This window comes from Amyelois transitella, chromosome 18 (assembly GCF_032362555.1).
Source record: "Amyelois transitella isolate CPQ chromosome 18, ilAmyTran1.1, whole genome shotgun sequence".
In the NCBI taxonomy this organism is placed as follows: Eukaryota; Metazoa; Arthropoda; class Insecta; order Lepidoptera; family Pyralidae; genus Amyelois; species Amyelois transitella.
In genome coordinates, this window is record NC_083521.1 from 3,121,136 (window position 1) to 3,144,307 (window position 23,172).

At 34.7% G+C, this 23,172-nt stretch overlaps 1 protein-coding gene across 1 annotated transcript in view; it reads right to left on the reverse strand.

The window, feature by feature from the left end:
• LOC106136248 (myosin-I heavy chain) overlaps positions 1–23,172 on the reverse strand; it is a 71,888-nt gene that overhangs the window by 28,437 nt on the left and 20,279 nt on the right. The gene's annotated exons all lie outside the window — the stretch shown is intronic.

Below are 23,172 nucleotides of genomic sequence, written 5' to 3' on the forward strand. Positions count from 1 at the left end.
GAAATGGAAAATAGGGTGTTCAGTTTATCTATCGGAAATATCAGTCTTGGATGAAGTCTGTTGCGAGCATCACCACCTTCTTACCTTAACCTCTATATTGTGGGAATTTATTATCTTTTGTTAGCGGGATGAAAATTATTGCATATGTAGGTTTTCCTAAGAATATTTGTACGTATTAATTCCTACTTCTATACGGATGTGGCAATATTTTATTCCGTTTTCTGCATTACCATCATATTTCCTTAGTCCATAATAAGTACCATAATGAAGACTTTTTATAGAAGATTTCATATATGGTGGACTGCCTTACCATATATTAAATCTTCCTGAAATGACAACTTGGTTATAAATTACGAATAATAAGTATATATTATAAGTAAAAAAAATCATGATCTCAACAAGGAAATGGAAATATTAAACAGACTACCCCATACCTATCTCTCTCAAGATACTCTGTTATATTTGCGTGTTTCAACACAAACCCGACCAAGATTCGCTTTTCGAGATTCCTCTGTATACTTTGATCAGTTTTAACCATCATGCCTTATTACCCTCGCGACGTCAAGTAAGGATATTTTCGTTGAAACACTCTTCATTTCTGTTGGGGGGTAAAACAACGATAAAGCTGAACAGTTGCCGACAGTAATCACTGCAGTGACGACACTTCCCGTTGCACTTGTCACACCATATCAAAGTTGCATTTGAATAACGCGATAACTATTTCGCAGAATCTGCAGTAGATGACGAAACAAGTTGCACTTATAATAAATTTAGAATAAACTTGTTGAATTTGCATGAAATGTATTGTATTCTTCTATAATTTGTCGCAAAAATTGGTCTAGAAAGATAAGATTGTTATATCTTTCGGAATCTTTTTAATGTTCAGTGGCTCATTTTGGCTTTTTTATTTCCTAATGATCACTTTTTACCCTGAGCTCAATTTTAAATCATACATTTACGAGTTAGTCGACAAATGCAACAAGTAAGTGCCACTAAATCTATCAAGTGGTATTAAACACTTAAGTCGAGACCTGCCGTCAAGAAAATAAACATTTTGAACCAGTTTTCATCCCATGCCTCGTTAAAATCAGTCGATTTTATCCCAATTTATTCCTACCCACGATTCCCAAGTGGCTTGATGTAATTTAGGTCATAATAAATACTCGCTTCATTAAACTGGCAGTTCGTATTTATGGAGTAAACAACAACCAGACCTTGAGTCAGTACCATATTTGACTTGAGCGATCATTAAAATACTTATTACAATGATTCTAGTGAAAAACAAAAGTCGTATTACATTCGATCAGTGTCGCCAACCCCAGTATAGTATATAGTAGGTAAACGTTAAAAAAAGTTTCTGTTGACTGTACAAAGACTTTCGGAGACCTGTAGTCCATTTTTACAGATTTCTTGGCGGAATCACCTTATAGTAGTAGGTAGTTTATTACATAAAATTTACAAAATTCTTCGTCGATTAACCATTTTTAAGGTTATATTTAGATGTCATAGCTAAGAACTGATTTGGCATGGCCGAAACAATTTCACATCTATACTAAGTTAAACCTAAGGGGTTGGCTACACTGCACTCGATCCATAAATGGTTTACGTACTGTAATGGGACTAGCACTACTATCTAGTGACATTTGTATTGAATAGTGCGGCGCCAGTCTATCGATTACTGTGTGATTATAGTCCGACGGAATACAAATCATGAATGAGGGTGTTTATTCTATTGTCACGCGCTTAAGTTAAGCCATGGTTCGTGGCGTGGTGCTAAATAGTCCCGTTATGCCTTCCAATAATAATATAATTGGTAATGGTTAAGAGAAATCAGATACGGGTGGATAGGAAGAATCGCGTGGTTGTAGGTACAATTTTATGACTTCAATCATAATAAAATGAAACAATTTTATGACTCCAATCATAAAAAAATGAAACAATTTTATTAAACTCATTCATAATTTAATTGAAACACTGTTCGTCTGGGCTTCCCTCTCCCAAGTATGTGTGTGTATTCATTAATCTGGTAAATATTTCCGTTTCTGATCGTTAAGGTGTCTATCAATCAGGCGTAGGAAATTATATCATACTTTTTTTTGGAGTTCGGCAAACCAATCTGGACATCTTCTATTCGCCGATTTTATCATAAGGTAATAATCTGTTTGGCTCACAAATGTTTGTTCAAATCACATTCAACATTAACAACAAACAGTAAAATATCTCCCATAACGGAATTTTGTAAGGAAATTCTTCGGAAGCATTGAAATCTCAATGTTAATGACCTTAAATGACTTAAAGGCCCTGTGCCAGCACTCAAAACGGCTGGCCATTTAACTCGACAGTCAGGGCGTAGCGGTCTTAAAAACGTTCAAGCTCGTTTCCAAAGAGTTCCCATGGATAGCCGGATGATTACGTTATATAAATATTTTATGGGTCTAAAATCCTTCCTACAGATTTGTTATTTTGTATGTGTGTAACGAAAATCTCAAAAACTACTGTACCGGTTATAATGAAATTTGAAACCGCAGATAGAATAGTCCTTTAGGAATAACATAACATAGAATACTATTTTCTGGAAATTCCCACGGATGTGAAGTCCCGCGCAAAAGCTAGTATTATATAAATACGAAAGTGTTTAAGGATGTGTTTGAGTATGTGTGTTTGTAACTCTTTGACGAAAAATCTACTAGGAACATTTTGATGAAATTTGGTACACGGCTAGAATATACACTGGAATAACATACTCGTATTAAGAAAACTTTGTCCCGAAATTTTCACGCGAGCGAAGACCCGGGGCGCAACTAGTCCCACACAAAAGAACTTAAACGTCATTTCATTGCCTTAAAGGTGAGACATTTGACACGTATTTAAAAGTAATTTAAACAGACGCTAACGAGCTACATTCTCTCAAGAAATAAAACTGAGAACGTGGGCGGACGAGTGTCGCGACAATTTCTAGGATACGAAGAAATCCTGGAATGAGACGCGTAGGCGGGAATAAAATGTTGTTCCCGGGGCGACGAGCCATTTGTCACCTCTATATTGCCAATAATAAGCTTTGAGGTTATTTTTTACAACTTTGATAAATACGACCTCCTAGGGAATGAAAGGCGGAACAACGATGGACCTACTAAGATGTTAACCGCAAACACGTAAATATATACTCTGTTTCTTTTTTTGTTTCTACACTTCTCCTCAAGCACACAGTTTATCATAAATAATGAATGTAAATATCCTCAATATACTAATACTAGAATAAGGTCAATGATAGTGAAAGGAATCCAAACATATTTATTTACTAACTAGAAAGTTATCACCATTTTACGAATGAGATGAAATGATTGGTAATGTTCGGGTGGTTCATGAATCGATAGGTGTAGCAAAACAAGGGTGGAATGCTAGTTAAAATTAAAAAGATGTTGAGAAGATATTTAAACAGGTAACTTGATCAAACACGATAATGGATATATTTCATGACTAACCACACATTGTTAAACATTAAACGAGTCTAACAAACATGAAGTCATAAGTGTGATTAATGGCCAGATTAACAAGATAATCATTCATTCATCTCACATTTTTGCTCATTATATTATTAAATCTATGATTACTGAAATGTCTAAGTAATTATATTGAATAATTAATATGTAGCGATTAATCCAAGTTTTGTTTGCGTTTACCGAAACTAAACAGTGAACATGCAGCCAAGTCACCGTGAACGATAGTAATCACGATTACTATCCGTGACGAAATAGGATTTTAGAATAACATTACATTTATAATAGACTCCCGAATATGTTGTATGTACTACGTTTACAAATTAAGTTAAGAAAAGAAAAAGAAAGGAATTTTCTTCTGCTTTGGAACAAGTTTTGCTGCAAGAGTATTTAGTTTCGTTAATATTAATTATACGCACTTGAATGATATTATGCATATCCTTTACGATGACTCAAACCAAAAGTTAAATTAATAATTGTATTTCATGCACATTCATACTTCCCAATATGCAAAGCATACAATCCTAATGAGCCTTTACCTATCTCAGTGACTTGACTACTTATAAGTCAGTTGACTGTAATGGGATGGGCAAGTCATTCATCAAGGCGTCACACGCTCAGAAGACTAGTTCACACGCCGTAGACCGTATCGTCCCTTGAGAACGAGATGGGTATGTAAATCATAACTTTCGATCAGCTAACAACATATCAGCGTTGTTTCCACAAAGGGGAAAATGCGTAATAAGCGTCTAGTGCGTGGAAAATGACCCTGGTTTCTCTGTCATTTAGATCTTAGAAAAATGTGTACTTTAACTGTATACAAAAGTACGTTCACATAAATTTGGAGGGCATCCAAGAAATTTGATCCTATCAAAGGAAACGTAGTGTCGAGTGAGAAAATTATTGGATATAGAATAACATAATATCAGATCAAAAGATCAGTTTCTATGATACTTTCTGTACCTAAGTAAAAGTTTAATGCTTGGTGCCGAACTGTCGACGTAAAGGCAGGCTCATCATTTTGAGGTAAAAATGATCGATTGCTTGCGTCAAATATCTTTATAAAGTTAAAGGGATTTTATACGTAGAAGGACCTACTTAAATATGTGATGAATGTAGAAGTGCAAAGAGACAGACTTACAGAGAATAGCTGCTATATGGACTTTGGTTGTAGCAATAACATCTATATATATCTTCTTTTTAATCAGGGCTATCACTTACTTTGCAGATTACTTGGTCACATAAGTGTTATCCATCATTGGTGGGCCATAGACTAGACATCAACTCAACATGGGTCAGATTTTTTTTGAATTTTTCTACTATAATTCCTTTCATAACATCTTTTAAAAATTTATAATACGATTTTATTGTTATTATCCAGTTTCTTTTATGAATTCTTAAACATTTTTTTTATTTATTTATTCAAGTGGAAAGATCGCATGGGGACTGATACGGTCAGCGGGTGGAATCAGTGTAATGAATGACGCGATTAAACGCTGATAAATCTAGTTTTTTACGTTTTATAGAAAGTTTATAATTAACTGTTATTTGACTGTCATCATCATCATCAGTAATCCGTTAAACTTTCCAAAGTGACGCCATTTTTTGTTTTGTCAAATACGAATTTTCAAGAGCAGTTAAATTGAGCAACTGTTAATAGAAACAAATGCAAAATGATAGTAAGTTATTGTAACTCTTTCCCGGAGGGGTAGGCAGAAAGTACATCTTTCCACCTGCCATGATCCCTGCAAACTTTTGCTTTAATCCACAAAAATCCAAAAAAAAAAAATGTCTAAATATCGCCAATAGATCTTAAGGCAAATTAAATTCTTGCGTTGCCTTCTGACAATGTTTACATTCATTATATTCCTTTCCATCTCATTTTAAAAGCGAAGGACAACGATAAAAATATTCCGCCACGTTTTCAAAGTGAAAAGACGCGTGATGTTGCAAGATGCGAGCTTCAAGAGGAATGGAGGGAGGGAGAGGGGGAGTACCTTACCAAATGTGGAAGACAATGCGGGCTCAAGGACCACGGGAAAGTATTTTAAGCACGAGCCTTTGCAAAGCTCTGATAATCTCTTTAGAAAAATTCCAAGAGCAATTTTTACAATATAACTTGAATATTATATGAATCTTTTAAATAAGGTACCAGGCTGTTGTACCTACCAGGTAACTAATTTGAAAAATATCGATTATGATACCATTTTGTGATGTAATGTTATGTCCCATGCGTCCAACCATCTCCGATGACTTTAGGTGTCCAGTCCCGCCACCTTCTCCTTTGAATGCAAAAATTGGTTTTAGAACGTTTCTGTATAATCCTTGTCGAATTTATATTTGCATCCGCAAATTAAGAAAAAAATGAATAGTCAAATTAAATATATATGAATTTTTAATATCGTTAAATTAAAACAATTCCAACCACAACAAATAACAATTCCTTCGCCTTTGTTTAGTCGGATTAACGCAGCGATGTCAGAGCTCATTAAAGATGGCTATAAAAAGTGACATTATTTTTCAAGCAGACCGGAATTGGTTATAAAAAGCGGCGTAACCCTCGCTTTGTCCAACATCACAACACAAATGTCATTTCCGTCGCTGGATTAATAAATCCCATAACACTTTTGTTACGAAACTTGTTTCATCTATTTTTATAATGGATGTTATTATCAGAACTAGTTCGCTAAAGTGAACTGAGAATTGAAAAACATAAAACAATTTTTTATATTTTTGAAAGTATTCATGATCTTCATTTTCTACAAAAATAATCCGGAGTTTCAATACTTATTGTATTTAAGTAAGTTTTTAAATAAATTACGATTACATAAAAATATGACTTGTTACGATTTTAAGATAATTAAAATAAAATATGAATCTGAGACAATGACGTAATTAAGGCGTTTTCAACAATCATTCCTGACACGTCTCCCGCTTGTAATCCCGCAGGAGTCGCCAATTTAAAGACACTAACATTTCAGTCACGCGCGTCTATTTCCACTTAGCCTCTACTTTGGAAGTTGGTACGAACTTCGAACGTAGCTACGATATCAACTGTCAGAAAAGTGAGCAAATGTGAGATTGAGACACAGCAGAAATGTGTCAACTAAACACTAAATCATCTTTTAATAAAAAAAAAACATTCCATAAGATAAATTGCCGTTAAACTGTTGCATAGTTTGGCGAAACATATAAAGAAAACGATCAGTACACCACTTTTGTTTCATTAATATTTTCATACGTTAATCAGTGTAAGGTAGAAATATGTAGTCTTGACCTGACAGAAGTTAAGTAAATGGTAAAGTTTCCAATGTCCTTTAATACGAATAATAAGGAAAAAAACGTAGTTGCGTACGAAAGTCATGGCAACTTCAGGATTTAAGCCCCTGGCTTTATATTTTGAACGTCGACGTCAACTTTGCAGACTTTCTGCGGTACCTACCTAATTAGCAGCATTATCGTGTTCGTTTCACATTCAACACGCATTGTTTGAAATTGAAATTAATATTTATTCGCTGCTGTAAACAATTATATTTTAAAATTAATCCATTTAAAATATATGTAGGTACTTCAATGCCTTTATGTGCTTTCATACTGGTCTGGTGGTGAGAAAACAAGCAGGATACCGTCAAATCTTTTTACATCAAGCGACATTTTCACACTGTCTTTAACGGATTCCAACCTTTGATGCAACGCATGCCAATGCTATCGGAAATGCGATTTGATAAGATGGTGTTCACCCATTGGGGATTTCAACAATCAAGCCAACTAAGACATATGAGCAGCGTCTCCAAAATCGAAACTAAATAGAAAAGTCTCTCTACACGAGACTTTTCTCATCAAGGAACTCATAACACCTAAGCTGCGAGTGGCATAAAACCAATAATAAGGTAATATTCCGAACGACCTACATCGCCTGAAGCTCATCGGAAGCGAAGTTATTACTTCCAGGGCACAGGTCTCTCATCACCTATACTCGCTCCAGTTACTTGCGGAATTGCACCATCCGCTGCACAATTTATTGCCATATCTGGCGGAACAGGTAACGAACTCTTCTGTTCTATAATTATCTATGTGCCGTGTGGTTCCCGGCACCAATACAAAAAAGAATAGGACCACCCTATTTCTTTCCCATGGATGTCGTAAAAGGCGACTAAGGGAAAGGCTTATAAACTTGGGATTCTTTTTTAGGCGATGGGCTAGCAACCTGTCACTATTTGAATCTCAATTCTATCATTAAACCAAATAGCTGAACGTGGTCATTCAGTCTTTTCAAGGCTGTTGGCTCTGTCTACCCCGCAAGGGACATAGACGTGACCATATGTATGTATGTATTATGTATGTGGGATGTCACTACAATAGAATAAGGAACAAGGCTAAATACCGCTATCAGTTCTTAAGGATTGGAGCACGTCTATTTAAGACCATTTGGCATTGATTATTTCTCCAGCTTGTCACTTTGTTTTTTAGGGTAGGTACTCTTGACCGTCATTTCGTTACGTCGCGTAGGCCTTCCCGTTCTTAAGCTCCCATTCACATTCACCTTGTTTATTTGCTTTAAAAACCTACTTTTATCCATCCCCGTGACTATTTAACCATTCTATTCCTTTACTTATCCATTTTCATATCCTGTCACTTTGACTATGATTTTGTATAATATCTACTACTATGAAAATCGGGCACTATTTTTATTGCGTCTTTACGGAATGCACGTTTGCAAAATCTTACTTCAGTTGCATCCTTTGCAATAGCGGAACATTGTGACATAAAAATTTTATGGCTGCACCATCTGTTGTGCTATATTGAATGTTTTAAATAAAAATAGAATGCAATGTCAGGTTTTTCCTTTCAGGAAATTATTACTTACATGTTTCGTTACTTAGACCCGAATGTACGAGTATGTTTAACTTTAGTCATCTACGACATCGTCAATCTAACAACATTCAATCCTCATCCTCACTTCGGCTTATATCTATTATCATTTAACATTATTATCAAATGAAATGTATGAAGCATTTGAAAAGCGTGTTCGAAGTAAGTAGTGGGCGATGTAACAATAAAAAGCATTACTTTGCTTTTACTATATTTAGCAGTTGGAGAGCCATTGTAGTTTTTTTATACGTGGGCGAAGGGACACCTCTATTTTATGGTGAAATATACGTCTCAAAATTGATAGCATGTTAGTGCTTAAGTAATATTCTCTTATAATATTCTCTTGGCAAGATTGGGTAATGATTTTACGTTCGGTTGCCTGCTTGACTACTTCCAACTCGCTTTGGCAATTTTTTTAGTTCGATATGGTCATTTGCTGGTGTTTTGCATTTTCTCAAAGTCCCGTTCTTTACCATCTTCAAGAGATGAAGCGGTTCTTTTCTGGCTGGAACCACGCAGGCGGATAAATTTACACTCTCATAATAATAACAATATAAAAGAGATGACAAACAAACGCCTCACTAAGTTAGTTCCAACGTTGTCGGCCAAGTTAATTGCATTGTGGACAGGCTAACGCAATATATTGCCGCTTATTGCCACCGTCCGCCATTAACGAATGCGGCGTCTTTGCTATACATTTTAGTATATAAGAAGTTGGGATGTGTTCTCATCAGAGGAATAGGTTTTCTAACTATAACCACTGAGCTTCTTTCTTCAATTGATTAAACTATTTACTCGCTTGTTCGCTTTTAAGGATACATTACCTTTAAGAGGGAATTGTACAATTGTTTTGAATTAGAACTATAAACATATTTTAAAAGCTATATGCTAAGCATAATCTAAGAACCGAGTGCCATTAAATTTTCTAAATAATATTCATATATGAAAAAATACAACATAGTCAATTGTCAATAAGTAAGTAATTTAAGTTAAACGTGTTTGGACTGAACAAAGTAAATGTTATTACAGGAAGTTTCTGGCTGCTCGTTTTTCCAATACCCAGCACAATGGCTTTTCATTCCCACTCGTCCTTTGAACAAATGCATACGTAACGTTTATAACTATCTTTAAGTATATGTCTACTTGTACGAATGGCTAAAAAACAGTAATATAAATAGCTGGCAAGCTAGATTGGAATGTCTTGCTATGGATATAAAAAATAATAATTGTAAAGTTTCATTTTAAAACAATTGAGTAAATTATGAGTGACGAAATACTCACAATTTATTAAATATAGACTAAATTAATTATCACTGATATAAACGACAACAAATTATAATTTTTATTGAAATCCTATATATCGAATTATAATCGACAACTTCTCATCGGGCTTCACTACAGTCTTTACACTCAACATCCGATGAGATTACGCTTTAACTTTTTTATAATTTCCTTTGCGTGTCTGGCAGCGCACGCGCCGCAGTAAATCACCGGTTATCTAATTGCCATAAAAAGGAACCTCGTGTCGGTGTCCAAAACAGAAGCCATAAAAGTATAAACTTGTATTACCCACATTGAAATTTAATAGTATAATTGCTTGCGGTTGATTCTTTTAAATGGTTCGTGTTTCAAATAAACTTAAGAAAATGTTTAATTGACTAAACCAACAAGATCACATCTTGATGTTAGTTGAGGCTCTGTTTTAACGTCTTTATGATGATATACAAGGTTTCAAGAATAAAAACTTGTGATATGAACCCCTCATTTTAAATATTATTTGACCTAAATTCTAGAGGTAACGGGATAAATGACAAAAAAGAAGAATGTTCCATTCACAGGTCAGTGTAAATTCAATCCTCACATAGGTTTAAATATTTAAGACGTTGTCGATATACTCTTAACAGGCTTTATATTGAACAGCATAAGGATCAAAATGAATCGTTTGAGAGTAAATACAAAATTGGCAAGTGCAATAAAGGAATAGAAACAATTGCGTTGGCGTCCGCAGATTGAATAAAACGTTTAACCCGTGACTTCTGGTGTGGCTGGACTAAGTTTTACGATGGCCAATTTACGACATAAGCATTACAGAACCACCAGCCAGCATTAAGAAAATAAATTTCTTAAATTAATTTATATATTTGACTAAAATTAGTTTAAAGTCGGTATATAATTGGTGGAAATGGATTAAACATGGAGATTTCGAAACTGAAAAATAAAAATTCATGTTTATGAGCAGTAGATTGCAATACGTTACGTTAAAAATAATATATTTTGTTAGCAAATTTCTCGAAAATGTATCCCGTATAAAAAAAAATACAGTCGAATTGAGAATGTCCTTCTATTTTGAAGTCTGTTAAAAGCAACGCTACGTTTAAAAAAATACTCTCAAATAGGCTCGATCAATCTTTAAATTTTCTAGCTATAAACATATGAGTTTCATAAATGGCCTAAAGTAATTTTCTTTATTGAGCTAGACAATATGATGTACATCTGTAATTGAACACATGAGTTCGTCTAAAACAGCTATCCTCATGATTAATGACTTCGAGCACATCGGCGAAATACAACCGCATAGTAAAATAGAAACGTATGCTGTAATGACAGGGATGAATAGGAGGAAAAAATGGCATGAATAGGCTCGTGATTGCGACACAAAGAGCGGGTTCTGTCTACCCGGAATATTACTTATAGCGAGGTTTTTACAGAAAATGCCAAGCTTTATAGTCTGCTGCAAGGAATAAAGTATTGTTTGATGACAGTGAGAAAAGCAGCGCCGTAGTCTTGGCGGCTGTCGAAATAATGTGCAGGACATGACTGGTATTTTTACGACTAACATAACTTCTGGGCGTAATATGAAACAATGGATAGTTAGGAAAACTTGGACATTACATTTTTTATGTCTCCTTGTTGTTCATAATTTAACTTAGTACTAATAAAGATTATAAACTCGCGAGGAAGCATTATTTTTCTTTTAATTCACAATATTGTTATTATTCCATTTATTAGAAAGATGTCAACTTGTTTCATTTTTGGGTATGCAAATATTTGCAAGTCTGGCAAAATAGAGTTCAGTCGATCCCCGTTCATAAATAACAATAAAGTTCTTTCCATTATTTTCCTACATCGTTTACCATCACAATTTTACCAGAGTCGTTTCGCAAAATGTGATAAAAAAGTGGAAGAAAATACAATGGAAACTGAGACTCGTTTATTCTTAAAAAGTAGCGTGAAAACTGCGAAGTTCTCTGCTGATAAAAGGGGGGTGATGTTTAGGGGTGGTAGTTCGCAGCTAGTGCAAAATAGTGTTTTCCGTTATAAGTTATAAAATGTTTAAATTTAATAGTTAATAATAAAACAAACAATAGCATAAATAACTTCTGATTCAGGGATTTAATAACCTTTTTACTTTCGGTTTTGTCCAAACTTTAAACAAAATCGTCCCTAGCTGTCGTCTATGTAACAAAGTTATATATAAGTATTAATATAATCGACTATCATCCATCAGAGCATAACACCGACATTCGTACTAGCGTCTATCGTGGTTTATCGAGCAGCATCGCATCTCTAGTGAGTGCAACGTCTGGTACTTTATGGTCTGCGGGCACGGTTAGTTCATTGTCTAGGTTCAGAAGACGACCGGGCGGAGCACTAACGCCGTGGTTCACAATCACTATTCAAATGTATTTTCTTTGCGGTAATTTTAACGAGAATCAGTTGCGACGTTATTATGGTACGTCTTGGTAAAAATATTTGATGATCATTTGGAAGAGTTTTAAGTTAAAGCCTGATAAATATGTCGAATAAGAGAAATATTGTGCAGATCCTTAAAATATTAATTTACTCGGACACACATTCACTAAGAGCACATAAGTACACAATAAATTTGTTTGCGTAAAAAGAAAAATCTTTCATTAAATACCATCAATAATTTAGCATGAAGAAAACTTTAACAACACTTACTAGGACACTGATTTGTTTATTCAAAGCAACTCACTTAATCGTAGTTTGTAACAACATTCCAAGCATAATAAAATTCTACTCACTTGACCACTTGGTAATAACATACTATTAGTTGCGGTCGTTATAAGCTTTTAATTATTACTTGACTGCATGTAAACATGTAAAGTACCTACTAAAGTGTACCCGAGAGAAGACTACTAGTTTAATATACATAATTTTACTTGTTGGCATGTTAGTTTTTATTTTAAAATCTGACGACAAAAATGATGTAAAGATCGGAAAGATATTTAAAAAAAAATTTTATGTGAAAAAAATATCGGGAACCTTGTATAATCCTTATAATTGAAAAAACACCGAACAGCTCATGCTGATATTTGACAACATCCCCGATTGAAAGACGACCGAAAACATCTTCCTAAAGATCTGATAATAATAAATGAAATAATAGTTTTTCTTACAAAGGTTTTTATATTAAATAATTCTTTCTTCTTCTGACGGTAGTCCAGGTTTCATCTTCACCTCTCTTGGGATGAGTGCGGGGTGAGCCTTTTCGACGTATCTTTAGACTTGACGATTGATTCGTTATATTTTGAGCGTGTGAAGTGAACAAATCATAAAGTACATAGTAGTACTTGAAATAAGTTAAGATTCAACTCGACCTATTTATACAGGAACATGCGCAGGACAGTTCCGCCAATTTAATTCTGGATGAACGTGGAAATAGAAATGCAGCCGGCGCCCTACAAACCCGGTGACCTCTTGGTTATGATATGACCTACCCAATTTGCATTTACTATGAATATAAATTGGATATGTGGATGAATTCCACTGAAGTCTTTGATATAATGACAATTAATCAAGCAAGGATTGATGATCATTTCGCAAAGGATTCCTTTGAGTCGATCTATATGAAATTAATAGGTCTAAAAAATAAGTTTATATATTTTTGACAAAAGTAGTTTGTTTTTTTTTGTTGACTGGTTTGGTCCGATTCATGTTTGATTAAGTGAAAGCCACTTAAAAAAATTTTATTCAGTCAATGTGGCCAGATTTTTCACGCTCAAGAAATTTGGCCGATGTCACTCGCCCGTCAAAACAATTTTTGTCTCTCAGAAATTTGACTGGGAATTATTATGACAAAAGAAAGGCACCTTAATCCTATTAAGTAAGCTAATTTCGTTGAACATTATGATGTAATCCTTTCGCGAAAAATAGGTCAGCAAACATCACGCACGCCCGAATTAAAATTAACAACACACCGCACCTTTGCATTCTGCGAAACATTAGATAATGCCCCAGAGACACCTCCTATTTTATAGTACTAGGTATAGTAAAAATCGAAAAATCAAAGGAATATTACAAATCTATTTATCCATCACCATAATGAAAGATAGATGGTTGAACTGAAGTAGAAATTAATGCTTCATTTTAATAGTAACATCGATATCACCTTTATTCTTTATTCTTTTCTTATCTTATCCAGATTACGAAGAGGCAAAATTAAAACTAAATTCAATATAAATATAACACAAAAACATAAGAACAAACAATTACAGACTTATTCACACTTGTTTAGGTTTAAGATTTATCTAACTACTTTGTCCCACAAATAACTAGAGTTCAAAATACCTACACTTTAAAATCTATGCATCCTTTACATCACACGTGCCACAGAGTAATAAATTCTCGAAATCTGAGCTCGTAGCTAAGTTAAGGTAGCTTATTTCCCAAGGGCGCTTGCCGTAAACAAATTGGCGAACTCTTGGCCGGTAGCCAGGGCACTCTTGAAAACAATTCAATTTTACTTAGCATAAATAAGTGAAGTGCGTACAGCACCCTTCTTACAATTGGAATTGTGTGTATAACAGGCTATGTCTTCATCATCGGGTATTCTCGACACATTTTTAGCTCTTGGCTTCAAATCTTTTTGTCTGATATAAACAATATCTTAGTGACACTTTGATTTTCTTAGCTACCTTATCCCACCTTTTATGTAAGGTATCAGAACGTATCTTAGTTACTTCCAATTTCCATTTCATTAGATACTTCCTTTCATCTCGTGTTATTGACAAATGCTGTGAACATATATGTATGTCCTGCGATCATTTATGCAATCCTTCTAGTTTGGGTCCTCCCCGAAGAGGAGCCCGGGGTTTGCCCATGAACAACACCACCTTGGTTTAGGTTACTGCAATTAAAAGTAGTCAGTAACAACAGTGTCATTAATGTTTAAGACCTTTATTTTGCCTCATATGAACTAGAAATATTGGCACTATACATACATCAAATCATCATAAAATCACGCCTATATCCTGGAGGGATAGGCAGAGACTACATCTTTCCACTTGACACGATCTCTGCATACTTCCTTCGCTTCATCCACATTCATAACTCTCTTCATGCAAGTTCGGCGGTTTCGGGTAGGTACTCTTATTATTTAAACAAAAATAGTGGCAAATGTGTATTTGTCAAAGAACTTTAGCGACATAGTAAATAGTGGAGAGATTTATGTTAATAAATAAAGTAAAACGAAGTATGCTGAGTTTAATATGGAATCCGAGCCGAACTGTAAACACAATTAACCGCTGTTTGAATCTGTAAACAACGGCAAAGGCCAAACTTAAGCTTAAATAGTTCAAAAGCTTAGGTAGGTGAAGTTACAAGGCCTGATCATTTAATGTTTAATTTTTTATAGATTTGTTTCATAGTTAAATACGAATGGATTTTTATTTTTAGATAATGAACGCAGCAGAAACTGTCACTAAAATTTTTAAAACCCTATGTAAACGTCGTGAAAGCAACGTTAAGCTTTACAAAGCGTGTCCTAGTTAAGGTTGTACAGACAGTCTGCCGACAAATCTTTTTGAGGATCCATTCGTGGTTTAAGATCCAACCTAGTTTTGTAAATTCAGTATTTATTACTTTTGCAACTATACAGGAAAATAAGAAGTGCCATCATTTTGTTATATTATAAATATAAGTACTCATAATTATTGTTAAATAGTAGTAATACTCTTAAGATGTGCCGTAAACATTTTAATAACAGAACCCATTTCATTTCCGAACTCAATACAACATTTTCAATCATCATCCAGTCCTTTTATACACCCGCTAACTCGAGGAGCGGGTTAAAATCGAATCGATGAATGATATAAAGGCTGAAAATTGAGTTCCACGACACAACAAGCGCTGTTCAACTAATCACACGACGGGCTGTGGTCTCAGCGAATGAAAATAGGTCGGGAGCGCTGGAGTGGCTGGCGAACCCTCAGAAGGGTTGATAGTCAGAAACGTGTTAAGACGAAACGTGTTGAGCGTCGGTGGTCGAACAGTTAAGTTGCCCGGTTAAAATGCGCAAGTAATGCGAGTGATATAATTCACAGGTATTAATTCTACCACGGTCATGTACTTACGAATAACAATAACTTTGAAATTTTATGAAATTGTAATTTAATAAATTTAAATACATAATTAAATAAATCTAAATAATAATAATTTTTTATTTGGTAACATGATTGGTCAACCTTTATAAAACAAAACAATTATCAAAACTACCTTTATAAAATTAGGGAATCCAATACAGCCGACATTGAGAAAGGAATTAAAGTTCAAAAATTTCTGTTAATATTAATTTTAACACAATAATTTGTAAAAGTGTGTTTCAATACATTTGAAATTTTTAAATTACAAGACAGTAACTTTATTGGCATCACCCTAACAAATTGTGACGCAACTTTTTGTTTACCACACACATCACGAATCACACACGTAATGAATACTCCTAGATACTCGGGACGTTCGTCAATTTTGTGCCAAATTAGCAACGAACTGAATGAAAATTAATTGGTACAGAAACGTCAAGTTAATATTAAACAGGGCTCAAAGCCTGAATTTCAAATTAATTGAAACGACTTCAATTTGATTATTCTGAGAAAAAGTTGTTTACGCGTTGTTTTTGTAAGAAAAACAATTGGAAAATAATTTTGTTTACGTTTCCTAAACCGGTTATAAAATAGCAGCGCAAATAATTCTTGGAAGTTATTTCGCAGTAAGAAATAAGAAACATTTTGATATTATGAAAATAAATATTATTGAAAATAAACAAGCAAGATATATTATTAAAGCACATTTATTTGGACTTATCATACTAAGTATAATATTAAGTACCATAAGATTACAACCTACGGAACTTGTTAATGTAAGTAGTTAAATATCAAGAGGTTCTGATTGTTCCGAGCAGTAAACAGTACCAAATCAATTCCAACATACAATTACAATTAAGAAAAAAAAATATAACCGGTTAACTAGAAGAAAAAGCATTAGATTTACTGTAAATATTCAAAGGATCAGTTTTTTTCTGTTCTGATTTATTTTTTATTGATACGACTTATTGCCTGTAAAGTAAGTGTAACCACAGTGTACAATCGCCATAAAACCGCTGACTGAATAAAATCAAGAAACGCTTGTGTAACGAAGAAATAACTAGGGCAGTCTCAAGTGGCTTCAGAATAGTGTAGGGCGCATTATATCCCAAGTCAACAATTTCAGGGTTAGTGACCTTTCATCATGAGATGGCGGTATTGAAAGAGAGCAGAAACGTATTTCTTTAACATTAGACAATATGGGACCAGATTATGCATTTCCTGAAATGGAAAATGTTGAACGCATCTGTAATTGTCAAGAGTCTTAATTAAAAAAAATAATGAGTGAAGAGAAACCGAAGAAAAAGTAAGGGTCGGTCCCCTGTGGAAAACAGGCGTTATGTACAGCCGCCTTGGGTGTTTCCAGTTGCACCCTCTGACCATGGTGATTAATTGGAGTCCGCTATTTGTGAAATATAGCTGTAAATAAGATAATGACAAAGAGGATAAAAGCGTACCCCGGACTCCTCTCCATAGAGGTAAAGAGTAACGTTAGTTGGAAGACAGATAACGAAACGATTACCTCTAATGAAACCTAAACAATATTCAGTGCGTTCCGGCCGCTCGGCTCGTTTACACTTCCTCGCAGCTCCACACCTTGAATGCCAAGCAGCCAAGCGGGCTATTGTCTATTGTCCTACCACGGTGAATCTTCAGCCTAATACGAGGATTCGTGTTCATGCACGCGGCTTCCAATGAACACGGTTTATTGCCATTTAGTGTTGCAGAAATATCGATAGTTTGATTATCGATAGTTGACTGGTTTGGTCCGATTCATGTTTGATTAAGTGAAAGCCACTTAAAAAAATTTTATTCAGTCAATGTGGCCAGATTTTTCACGCTCAAGAAATTTGGCCGATGTCACTCGCCCGTCAAAACAATTTTTGTCTCTCAGAAATTTGACTGGGAATTATTATGACAAAAGAAAGGCACCTTAATCCTATTAAGTAAGCTAATTTCGTTGAACATTATGATGTAATCCTTTCGCGAAAAATAGGTCAGCAAACATCACGCACGCCCGAATTAAAATTAACAACACACCGCACCTTTGCATTCTGCGAAACATTAGATAATGCCCCAGAGACACCTCCTATTTTATAGTACTAGGTATAGTAAAAATCGAAAAATCAAAGGAATATTACAAATCTATTTATCCATCACCATAATGAAAGATAGATGGTTGAACTGAAGTAGAAATTAATGCTTCATTTTAATAGTAACATCGATATCACCTTTATTCTTTATTCTTTTCTTATCTTATCCAGATTACGAAGAGGCAAAATTAAAACTAAATTCAATATAAATATAACACAAAAACATAAGAACAAACAATTACAGACTTATTCACACTTGTTTAGGTTTAAGATTTATCTAACTACTTTGTCCCACAAATAACTAGAGTTCAAAATACCTACACTTTAAAATCTATGCATCCTTTACATCACACGTGCCACAGAGTAATAAATTCTCGAAATCTGAGCTCGTAGCTAAGTTAAGGTAGCTTATTTCCCAAGGGCGCTTGCCGTAAACAAATTGGCGAACTCTTGGCCGGTAGCCAGGGCACTCTTGAAAACAATTCAATTTTACTTAGCATAAATAAGTGAAGTGCGTACAGCACCCTTCTTACAATTGGAATTGTGTGTATAACAGGCTATGTCTTCATCATCGGGTATTCTCGACACATTTTTAGCTCTTGGCTTCAAATCTTTTTGTCTGATATAAACAATATCTTAGTGACACTTTGATTTTCTTAGCTACCTTATCCCACCTTTTATGTAAGGTATCAGAACGTATCTTAGTTACTTCCAATTTCCATTTCATTAGATACTTCCTTTCATCTCGTGTTATTGACAAATGCTGTGAACATATATGTATGTCCTGCGATCATTTATGCAATCCTTCTAGTTTGGGTCCTCCCCGAAGAGGAGCCCGGGGTTTGCCCATGAACAACACCACCTTGGTTTAGGTTACTGCAATTAAAAGTAGTCAGTAACAACAGTGTCATTAATGTTTAAGACCTTTATTTTGCCTCATATGAACTAGAAATATTGGCACTATACATACATCATATCATCATAAAATCACGCCTATATCCTGGAGGGATAGGCAGAGACTACATCTTTCCACTTGCCACGATCTCTGCATACTTCCTTCGCTTCATCCACATTCATAACTCTCTTCATGCAAGTTCGGCGGTTTCGGGTAGGTACTCTTATTATTTAAACAAAAATAGTGGCAAATGTGTATTTGTCAAAGAACTTTAGCGACATAGTAAATAGTGGAGAGATTTATGTTAATAAATAAAGTAAAACGAAGTATGCTGAGTTTAATATGGAATCCGAGCCGAACTGTAAACACAATTAACCGCTGTTTGAATCTGTAAACAACGGCAAAGGCCAAACTTAAGCTTAAATAGTTCAAAAGCTTAGGTAGGTGAAGTTACAAGGCCTGATCATTTAATGTTTAATTTTTTATAGATTTGTTTCATAGTTAAATACGAATGGATTTTTATTTTTAGATAATGAACGCAGCAGAAACTGTCACTAAAATTTTTAAAACCCTATGTAAACGTCGTGAAAGCAACGTTAAGCTTTACAAAGCGTGTCCTAGTTAAGGTTGTACAGACAGTCTGCCGACAAATCTTTTTGAGGATCCATTCGTGGTTTAAGATCCAACCTAGTTTTGTAAATTCAGTATTTATTACTTTTGCAACTATACAGGAAAATAAGAAGTGCCATCATTTTGTTATATTATAAATATAAGTACTCATAATTATTGTTAAATAGTAGTAATACTCTTAAGATGTGCCGTAAACATTTTAATAACAGAACCCATTTCATTTCCGAACTCAATACAACATTTTCAATCATCATCCAGTCCTTTTATACACCCGCTAACTCGAGGAGCGGGTTAAAATCGAATCGATGAATGATATAAAGGCTGAAAATTGAGTTCCACGACACAACAAGCGCTGTTCAACTAATCACACGACGGGCTGTGGTCTCAGCGAATGAAAATAGGTCGGGAGCGCTGGAGTGGCTGGCGAACCCTCAGAAGGGTTGATAGTCAGAAACGTGTTGAGCGTCGGTGGTCGAACAGTTAAGTTGCCCGGTTAAAATGCGCAAGTAATGCGAGTGATATAATTCACAGGTATTAATTCTACCACGGTCATGTACTTACGAATAACAATAACTTTGAAATTTTATGAAATTGTAATTTAATAAATTTAAATACATAATTAAATAAATCTAAATAATAATAATTTTTTATTTGGTAACATGATTGGTCAACCTTTATAAAACAAAACAATTATCAAAACTACCTTTATAAAATTAGGGAATCCAATACAGCCGACATTGAGAAAGGAATTAAAGTTCAAAAATTTCTGTTAATATTAATTTTAACACAATAATTTGTAAAAGTGTGTTTCAATACATTTGAAATTTTTAAATTACAAGACAGTAACTTTATTGGCATCACCCTAACAAATTGTGACGCAACTTTTTGTTTACCACACACATCACGAATCACACACGTAATGAATACTCCTAGATACTCGGGACGTTCGTCAATTTTGTGCCAAATTAGCAACGAACTGAATGAAAATTAATTGGTACAGAAACGTCAAGTTAATATTAAACAGGGCTCAAAGCCTGAATTTCAAATTAATTGAAACGACTTCAATTTGATTATTCTGAGAAAAAGTTGTTTACGCGTTGTTTTTGTAAGAAAAACAATTGGAAAATAATTTTGTTTACGTTTCCTAAACCGGTTATAAAATAGCAGCGCAAATAATTCTTGGAAGTTATTTCGCAGTAAGAAATAAGAAACATTTTGATATTATGAAAATAAATATTATTGAAAATAAACAAGCAAGATATATTATTAAAGCACATTTATTTGGACTTATCATACTAAGTATAATATTAAGTACCATAAGATTACAACCTACGGAACTTGTTAATGTAAGTAGTTAAATATCAAGAGGTTCTGATTGTTCCGAGCAGTAAACAGTACCAAATCAATTCCAACATACAATTACAATTAAGAAAAAAAAAATGTAACCGGTTAACTAGAAGAAAAAGCATTAGATTTACTGTAAATATTCAAAGGATCAGTTTTTTTCTGTTCTGATTTATTTTTTATTGATACGACTTATTGCCTGTAAAGTAAGTGTAACCACAGTGTACAATCGCCATAAAACCGCTGACTGAATAAAATCAAGAAACGCTTGTGTAACGAAGAAATAACTAGGGCAGTCTCAAGTGGCTTCAGAATAGTGTAGGGCGCATTATATCCCAAGTCAACAATTTCAGGGTTAGTGACCTTTCATCATGAGATGGCGGTATTGAAAGAGAGCAGAAACGTATTTCTTTAACATTAGACAATATGGGACCAGATTATGCATTTCCTGAAATGGAAAATGTTGAACGCATCTGTAATTGTCAAGAGTCTTAATTAAAAAAAATAATGAGTGAAGAGAAACCGAAGAAAAAGTAAGGGTCGGTCCCCTGTGGAAAACAGGCGTTATGTACAGCCGCCTTGGGTGTTTCCAGTTGCACCCTCTGACCATGGTGATTAATTGGAGTCCGCTATTTGTGAAATATAGCTGTAAATAAGATAATGACAAAGAGGATAAAAGCGTACCCCGGACTCCTCTCCATAGAGGTAAAGAGTAACGTTAGTTGGAAGACAGATAACGAAACGATTACCTCTAATGAAACCTAAACAATATTCAGTGCGTTCCGGCCGCTCGGCTCGTTTACACTTCCTCGCAGCTCCACACCTTGAATGCCAAGCAGCCAAGCGGGCTATTGTCTATTGTCCTACCACGGTGAATCTTCAGCCTAATACGAGGATTCGTGTTCATGCACGCGGCTTCCAATGAACACGGTTTATTGCCATTTAGTGTTGCAGAAATATCGATAGTTTGATTATCGATAGTTGACCTACTACAAATATTAGTTAAAATCACGTATACTATGGATACTTTGAGGAAAAACAAACGTATCGATAGTTATCATTGTTACCAATACTCACAGCTCCACCTTGAATGTTCAGCCGAATACGATGATTAGAGTTCAAGCACACCACTTTGAGTGACAACTGGTTAGTGCATTGTAGTGTTCTCGTTCTATTGATTATTTAATTATCGATATTTCGCCTTGGAAATCATCGATAGTATGACGATAGTATGAATGATTCCTAAGGAAAACCATAGATGCTATCCATATTATGTAACAATCAAACTATTGATTATGCAAAATTATAATATCGAACGGAAGGTTCGATAGTGTCGATATTTTGGATTATTTTGCGCAATCGATAGTTACATAGTATCGACACTACCATTGATAATAGCGATAACTATCGAGCACCAACACTCGTGCGCTCGCTATTGTTTAAAAGTAGGCCTCCCAAGGATGTGCGCTTCCTTTAGATTTTGGAGTACTGACTCATTAGACATAATGTTAATTCGTAATCGATATTGGTTAATAGTGATCGGGATTGCTATTAATTAAACGATCTAATTAATAAGCCATCTGATCATCTTCCTGCCTTGGTTGCATCCTCAAAAAGGAGCCCGGAGTCCGCATGTGATCTCTTCGTTACAGACAGATCCTGTGGGTAAGTCCGTTTTTCTGGACCAACTTTTTATGTCATGAAGTTTATAATGTGTGGTATACATTTTTACTTTTTTGTATATGTTCCAAATAAAAAACTCAAAATCAAGTATCAATATTAAAGTAAATTGAGAACATATTTTATGTTCTCCGATCTCAAACCTTTGTGTACGAAGTTAGACGCGGCACAAAGGGAAGCCTAAATTCCCTTACTCAAGGTTGTTCGAGCAAATAAGTAGAAGCATAGAACCCGTTCAAATAGCAAGACATGTCCTGACGACAGGTGTATACCCTCGTCAATATTATATTTTAAACAACCGTAGAGAATCTACAACCGTATAATAAAAAGATATATTCGGTTTCTTCACAGATACCCGTTTTCAGATAATGGTGTGGTGGTACTTTTCCCCATGTACCCAAAAATAGATTTCAAAAGATTTAATTGAAAGATGTCAAAAGATTTCCTCACCTCATTCTAGAAAGGGTATAGGTTTAGGGTAGAGACTATTAATTATACTCTTCCATTCATGCTATATTTCTCTACCCATTAACAGTAATCTTTAATTTCGAAATATCTACACTTAAAATTGGAATCATCACCGGTATTTATAAAAAATAAATGATTAGCATTAGGCCAACAAAGTCCAAATCTCTCTAATTTAATAGGCACACTGATTCGAAATAACTTAAACAGGCTGCACATCGAAATTTACTGTTTGTAAGTATATGAAATACCACGATGCTTATTAAACAAGTCGCGAACGTGTCGGCCAGGTGCAACCCGGACCTGTCAAT